The 6327-nt window shown below is 40.6% G+C and overlaps 1 pseudogene; it reads left to right on the top strand.

Moving 5' to 3' along the window:
- The first annotated feature begins 3005 nt into the window (after positions 1–3005).
- LOC100954264 lies at positions 3006–3916 on the top strand (annotated as a pseudogene).
- The last annotated feature ends 2411 nt before the right edge of the window (positions 3917–6327 follow it).

The raw sequence follows: 6327 nt of genomic DNA, 5'->3' as shown, positions 1-6327 counted from the left end.
GGCCCCCGCCTAACTAGAAAAATTATACTCCACACAATATTGGAAACCTAGATCCAGAGAAGTCACCCAATCCAGACAATCAAAACACAATGCACAGTAAACACAAGGCATCCAAACAAGAGACTCTTTAGACAGACCTAATAAGAGAAGTATAGGAGCAATTCCAAACCGACACCGACCAGAATTACATACTCCACTGACCGGAATTACACGCTTCACCGACAGGCACTCTTTTCGACCCCCACTCTTTCCAAACCATCACCGACCGGAATTACATACTCCACTGACCGACCAGTTCATTGGGTTATCAAATCAGCCTGACCGGAATTACACAGTCTAGGATGAACGTCTTCAAGTCCTAGCTAGGAGATTAGCATCACTGACCGCATCCGATCTAGCCTCTATCCCCTCAACTACAAGGAAAAGCTCCAAGAAAAACTTTAACAACCTTAGGAGACACAAGAGACCGAAACAAAAATATAGGAAGGAATGTCTCACTCATAGCCGGCCGGCATGCATACCAAACACAAACCCATTCACACGTAACTCACCTCCGGAGCGGTGTCGAAGCAAGTCCCAAATGGGGGATGGGAGCTTCCCAGCCAACGCACCAAAATGTTATGCCCGAAATTCTCCCAAAAGACCCCCACAGACAGTCCAAGACACACTCCGATGTAAAAAGCACGAGATGAGTTTATTTCAGGCCCTGGGAAGCCTGGACTCTCCTGGCATGCAAGCCTAGGACAAGGCCCGAACCCAGGGTGGAGGAAGTTTTTATGGGTACAGAAAGCAAGAGGGGTAGGGTCGGATACAAGTACTTTTCATTGGCGGTTGGTGATTTCATTAGGAAAGGGGGAAGTAAAGGAGGATTTGCATTGGTAGCTGATGATTTCACTAGTAAAGGTGAATTTGGATTGGTACAGGTGAGGGGTGGAGGGTCCCCTAACCGGGGGCTAGAGTTGGTGCAACCTGGTTACCTGTATTTCAAGGTAATAGAAACTTATTGTTTATTATAGCAACTATTTGCCTAAGGTGACTCAGTTTACAGCGCAGTGGCTGTGCAACCTAGGGTGGGGGAAGGCAGCAGGGAGTGGCCCTGCAGGTTTCACTGGCAGAGGTTGGGGCGGAGGGGCTATGCGGTAAACAGCTAGGAATGGGGCTTGTGCTGTAAATAGCCAAGAATGAAGCTTGTGCTGTAAACAACAAAATGGAGCTAGTTTGGCTCTCACATTATAGTTGCCCATCATAACACTTGGCTATTTTTTTAGCAATGGGGTCTTTCTCTAGCTCAGGTGGGTCTCAAACCTGTGAGCTGAGGCAGTCCACCCACCTTGGCCTCCCAAAGTGCTGGGATTACAGGCATATGAGCACTACTTATAAAGGCAATAATCCGATTCATAAGGGTGCCACCCCTATGACCTAATTACCTCCTCAATGCCATCACAATTAAGATTAGAGTTCTACCTGAATTATGGGAGGGACACAATTCGGTAACAAAGTCTCACTGAAGCATTGATGCTGAGTCCCTTAGAAAATCTTTGTCTGATTTCACCTTTTTTTTTTAAGTAGTTGTTTGGAATGTTATGAGATGTATATCATATTAGCCCTTTCCCAGATCTGTAGTGTGGTATGGGTCCCCTTAAGTAAAAGTAGAATTTAGAATAGAAGCCAGATGCCCAAATACTCCAAGTCCACAAGCTACATATATCAGAAGATAAGAAACATGCAAAAGATGAAAGGGAGGCTGGGTGTGGTGACACACCTGGATTCCCAACACTCTGGGAGGTAGAGGCAAGTAGATTGCCCTGAGCTCACAGGTTCTGAGACCAGCCTGAGTTAGAGCGAGACCTTGCCTCTAAAAATAGGCAGGTGTTATGGAAGGCAACTGCAGTCCCAGCTACTCAGGAGCCTGAAGGTAGAGAATTGCTTGAGCCCAAGAGTTTGAGGTTGCTGTGAGCTACAGCACTCTACCGAGGGTGAGAAAATGAGACTGTCTCAAAAAAAAAAAAAAAAAAGATAAAAGAGTCTTCCCAATATAATGTCAAAGTGAAATCCACACCATTTCTATGCCTCAGGAGCTGATAAACTAAGCCCCACAACTAGTTTGAGGGGAGGCCAGAGTTAAACTGGCCCTAAGTCGGCACTGGCTGAATAATCAGGCTTCTCCTGAAAAGCAAAGCTCAAGGACAGAAAGTGGAAAGGAAACATTCCTGAAGTGATTCAAATCCAGTGAGTGATATAGAATTATTTATATTCACTTTCTACTAAACTGAATAGGGGACATGTCCCAAGTAGTTTAAGGAAAGGTAGAGAAGCATTTTTAAGAGAAATGACCTCTGTGCTCCTGACAGGGTAGTTGGTGCCAACAAGGACTTGCTATTGATAGAAACAGGCACAAAGATTGGGAGGGATATGTCATATTGGATAGGCTAAGAAGAAGCTAAAGAAGTTTGATATTTGCATGAATAGTGAAAATCAGACATGGATGGCCACAAGGATGATAATTGTTGTTTTCTAGAAAGGAATTGGTCAATATACTCACAGCTTCTTTTTATGGAACACAATATGGATATGAAAGATGGAAAATAGCTGCATCACTAACCTAAAATGTGAACTGGGGCTAGTGAATGTATTTCTCCTCAGATGCAAAAGAAGAATTTAGCACTGACCAGACAGGTACACCAACAATGCTGCTGGTGGAAAGTGTAGCAATAAAAATACTATTTGAAGATATGACTGGAAGATATGACAATTATAACTTTTTTAAACAATTTAAAATAATTTTTAATTAACAGTCATACATATTTACAGGGTACAATGTGCTACTGTGAAATATATATATATATATATAATGATTAAATGAAGACAATTAACATATCCATAAGCACATAAACTTATCTTTTTGATAGTGATAATATTTAAAAACTACCTTTCCCAACTTTCACAAATACAATACAGTATTAAGAACAGTCACTGGAGTGAGGAAAGCAGTTGCCTGTGGACTGGAGGCTGTGCGTTAATAAATGTATCCATGGAGAATATTGAAAACTCAGTGGATTCAAAATCTATTAAAAATTTGGAAACAAAGATCATTCATGGAAGCAAATCAATGGACTCTGGAATATCCTTGGACAATAGCTATAAAATGGATTATCCTGAAATGGGTTTATGTATAATAATTAATAAGAACTTTCACGAAAGTACTGGAATGCCACCTGGAATGCATAGATGTAGACGCAGAAAACCTCAGGGAAACATTCATGAACTTGAAATATGAAGTCAGGAATAAAAATGATCTTACATGTGAAGAAATTGTGGCATTCACACACAATGTTTCTAAAGAATAAAAAGGAGCAATTTTGTCTGCGTGATTGAGCTATGGTGAAGAAGGAATAATTTGGGGGACAATGGACCTGTTGACCTGAAAAAAATAACAAGTTTCTTCAGAGGGGATGATTGTAGAAGTCTAACTAGAAAACCCAAACTTTTCATTATTCAGGCCTGCTGAGGTACAGAACTGGACTGTGGCATTGAGACAGATAGTGGTGCTGAGGATGACATGGCATGTCAGAAAATACTGATGGAGGCTGACTTCCTGTATGCTAACTCCACACAGCCTGGTTACTATTCCTGGCGAAACTCAAAGAATAGCTCCTGGATGGTTCCAGTCGCTTTGCACCATGCTGAAACCGTATGCTCACAAGCTCAAGTTTATGCACATTCTCACCCAGGTGAACCCAAAGGCAGCAACAGAATTTAAATCCTTTTCCTTTGACTCTACTTTTCATGCAAAGAAACAGATTCCATGTATTGTGTCCATACTCACAAAAGACCTGTATTTTTATCACTAAACAAACAGTTATTTGGGAGGGTATAGTTGGCATGCCAAGTGAGAAAGCAGTGTGACTGATACTGTATTTCCTCTCAGGGTTAAATCCAATCTAATACTCCACATAGTACATACCACTTCCACAGTAGTAGGAACAGTATGAAGCTACCTTTGACTCCAATTAGGTAGTCACAGTTGAATTTGCTTAGGAATAAATAAAAATGAGTAACGGTTTACTCCTCAGGAAAGGAAATGATTGTAAATGTATAGCTCTCATAATTAGCAGGTGTTAATGATACTATGCTATGAATATTCAAGAATCATAAAACATCGCAGTAAGGAATTTTCATGATATCCTCCCATTTAGGACTGTGCAGTTTAGTTTTTATCAAACTGTAAAAATGATGATGTGGAAGAGTTTAGGAATCCCTGGGCACAGTCAAAGGCTTGAGCCTTTAGTTTAGAATTGATATACAAACACAAAGTGAACTGCATTTTAGATGCTTTATGTAAGATTATGGTTTTGTGGTGTTTGTCCTGAGCATGGCTTTGTTGTAAAAAGAAAAAAAAGAAAGAAGAAAGAAAGAAAAAAAGAAAGAAAGAAAGAAAGAAAGAAAGAAAGAAAGAAAGAAAAGGTAATTGTTTAATATTGAAAAAGAAAGTAAATATTTTATTTGCGAGGAAGTATGAGCAAACTAAGCTGATTCTTATAAGGCTAAAAATGCAGCATTGGTAATGAGATGGAGTTAAACCACAAGGTGCTAAAATGCAGCTGATCTGTGCACATCTCAACATCAGTTGAGCATCATAAATGAGCAAAATCTCCTAAGAGATACTACGTAAAAACCTCAAACTGTTGATTACTAACAGGATGACATGAAGAAATTCTAACAGGAATATTCTAACATGCAATGTATATAATAAAAACAGAATGCAAGAAACGAAAAATAAACCAGTAAGCGGGGCTTTCATAGCCCATGCCATAGGAGGCAAATTTCAGAAAGAACCACCAGCTAATTTCATGAAGGATGCCCCAAGCCACAGATCACCAAGTGAGCCAAATCAGAAACTTCTGAAATGAAAATTTTGCAAATGTGGTACATCACAATAAAAGTTATAGAACACTTTGCAGTAAAATTTTTAAGCATATCAAGTTATTTTTCTGTTTACAATCAAAGGAAATTTATAGTCTCGTTTTATAGTGGTCAGTGAAGTAAGAGGATCACAGTGCCCAGGACCAGAGAAGTCACCCAGTCAGAAGCTCTGGCACCTGGGAAGGTGGAGGACCATGTTCAGCCCCTAGCCATGGGCAGGCTGCACACATCCTCACTCCTCACTCCCAGAGGGGCGGAGCGGTGTTGCACCTGCACTCTGTCATTTTAGCTGAGCTCTCCTTTTCCTCAAGGAAGGGAATTTGGCATTTGTAAATAACATCTATTTCTGCTGATGACTAGATTTGTAACTTTTTTTAAGTAAATATAGCATATGATGATATTGTAAGGTGTGTTCCTATGTGACAATTTTGTAAAAATTTACTTTGCACTTTTATTTCAAAATATACCTTCAAACTTAAAATTAAAATAAAAAACAGTCACCATGCTTTAGAAAGGATTATTAAAAAATTATTCATCTTAATATTTTATACATTTTCATGAACATTTCCCTTTCACCAACCACTGACCCTCACACACCACACTAAGGTGACCATAGTTCTACTTACTATTTCAATTAGCCCAACTTTCATATATTGCAAGTATAAGTGAGATGGTACAGTATTTCTCGTTCTTTTACCTGGCTTACTTTACTAGTCATGCAGTCCTACCTCCATATTCATTTATGTTGCTGTAATGACAGAGTTCCTTCCATTTTTAGGCTGAACAACAATCCATTCTGTTTATAAATACCACATGTTGTTTATCTAATGATTTCCTTTTGGTTTTTTTTGAGACAGAGTCTCACTTTGTTGCCCTGGGAAGAGTGCATAGTTCACATCAACCTCAAACTCATGGGTTAAAGCAATACTCTTGCCTCACCCTCCCAAGTAGGTGAGACTACAAGTACCCACCACAACTACCAGTTATTTTAGAAATAGGGTCTACTTCTTCCTCAGCCTGGTCTCCTCCACATGCTTTTGGCTTCCCAAAGTGCTAGGATTACAACCAGGACCCTCCATGCCTACCCTATCCTATCAGTTCTTGATAACAGATAGGATGTTTTCAAAGACAAACTTCCATAAAATGCTGCCATGGACAAGGGGTGAGCCACTTAAGAGAGTCAACGTTTTGCCATCAAAAACTACCTATAGGCTCGGTGCCTATAGCTCAACCGGCTAAGGCGCCAGCCACGTACACCTAAGGTGGCGGGTTCAAATCCCCAGCCCAGACCCGCCAAACAACGACAGCTGCAACAAAAAAATAGCCGGGCGTTGTGGCAGGCGCCTGTGGTCCCAGCTACTTGGGAGGCGGAGGCAGGAGACTCGCTTGAGCCCAGGAGTTGGA

This window comes from Otolemur garnettii, unplaced genomic scaffold (genome assembly GCF_000181295.1).
Source record: "Otolemur garnettii isolate 467f Iridium unplaced genomic scaffold, OtoGar3 scaffold00239, whole genome shotgun sequence".
Taxonomy (NCBI): domain Eukaryota; kingdom Metazoa; phylum Chordata; class Mammalia; order Primates; family Galagidae; genus Otolemur; species Otolemur garnettii.
This window is presented reverse-complemented; position numbering and strand designations above follow the sequence as displayed.